This window comes from Coffea arabica, chromosome 9c (genome assembly GCF_036785885.1).
Source record: "Coffea arabica cultivar ET-39 chromosome 9c, Coffea Arabica ET-39 HiFi, whole genome shotgun sequence".
In the NCBI taxonomy this organism is placed as follows: Eukaryota; Viridiplantae; Streptophyta; class Magnoliopsida; order Gentianales; family Rubiaceae; genus Coffea; species Coffea arabica.
This window is the reverse complement of record NC_092326.1, coordinates 31,851,911-31,853,648: the sequence shown is the minus strand read 5'-3', so window position 1 is coordinate 31,853,648 and position 1,738 is coordinate 31,851,911.

The window sequence follows — 1,738 nt, the reverse complement described above, 5'->3', positions numbered from 1 at the left end:
TTTTATCCGTGTTACTTATTTTACCATACAGATCACTAAGATTTTTAATGTTTTTATTCAGGTCAAACACTTAATAGCTTTGTTTGGATTTAACAATATTTTTGCCTTTCATGGCTACAGTAATAAACTTGGGATTGGCTTGCTTATGTGGGCCGGTGAAATCCATGGCAGAGTGCCATTCAGTGTTTTCGGGGAGTCTTCTGTTGTCCTCAAGACCATGTTTCGGCAGATTTGCATTTAGACATTTTGTTTAGTACCTCTTATTTATTGCAAAGTATCAATTTTTTTTTTTGGTTTGGGTTGCTTCATCGAGTTCAACATCTGACAATTATGGAGTGGGTTTTTGTTTTAGACTAGCAACGTACTTGAACTGAAGTTTGGAGGAATGGGCTAATAAAGCATCCACGTAGTTAATCAAGTATTAATTTTGCTCCAAAGATTAAACTTTGTGGAATGTTCTCAGTTATGTGGCGATCTTAAACACACAGTTGTCTAGATATCAATTGCAGCGGTAGATGTTTAGTTGCATAGCGGGTGCAAGCCAGGATTGATCATTTGAATTGTTATTTGGTAAATATTTAGGTACCTTTGCTAAATTTTGCTATTAAGTGACGCATATTGAACCTCCGAAGTCCACATAGGTATTTTGAAATAAATTTTTAGATTAATCTTGCATTATCAGTATATGCAATTATGACATTCATGCCACGTCGTCTCAATTCAATTTTAAACAGTAAATTTTGCATGTATTTAGACTTGTTAGGGGGAGAGTGAGTGTAAGTGATAGGGTTTCGGGTTCGAGTCCTTCTATTTATATTTAAAAAAAAAGAAAAAATTTACTAGTGTATATACTATCAGTATATAAGAGATTTATTTTAATTTTTCTTTAATTTGATTATTGTTGCTACTTTTCAAAAGAAGTTCGTGGTCTCAATGATTGAATGGGTACGAACTTTAATGTAGTTGCGTAACACTTCGGGTCCACTGAGTTGGTCCAATAACTTTTTGATCTAAAACGATGAGTTTAAAATGATTAATTCAAAGTTATTAGTAACTCAAGTGGGTGAGATCTATATTTCTTTTTTTTTTTTTGCTCTTCCATTTTGTAAGTGATATAAGCACTTTTCAATTGTTTGATAAGCATCATTTGATCAAATTAGGAGTAGAGTTTTTTTATTTATCTCAAAATTACTTTTAAAACAAGCTAGGGAATAATGCTTTAAGAATAATTTTAATGTTTTTAAAATAAAAGATAAATTTTGACCATTTTATCGTAAATTCTTAATTAAATAAAGAGATGAACACATTACAAAATTCAAAATCACAAATTATCATATAAAAAGTCACTTTTTTGCAAGCATGCATACAAGCATTATAGTTAAGCACTTATTAAGTACTCCTACCGAAAATTTTATTATTAAGTCTCCATAAGCTACCGTAATCCCATATGAGCACTAATTTTAATTCTTGTACGCCACTACAATTTTAACCAGACACTACAAAATAAACCTCTGCCGTGGTTTTGAAGAACTTGTCTCATTAATTCCTTTGCCTGATGATCAAAGTTGGTTGATCATTGTTATGTATAAATTTGATTTGAGATGCTTCATTGCTCTGGGTTCAACTAAGACTGATTTTGGGCACTTTATTAGTGCTTTCTTCCATTAATGCCATGCAACAGTGGATTGTCCACTGCATCTTTTTTAGGTAATGCCAGTTATTTTCTTATTTATAGATG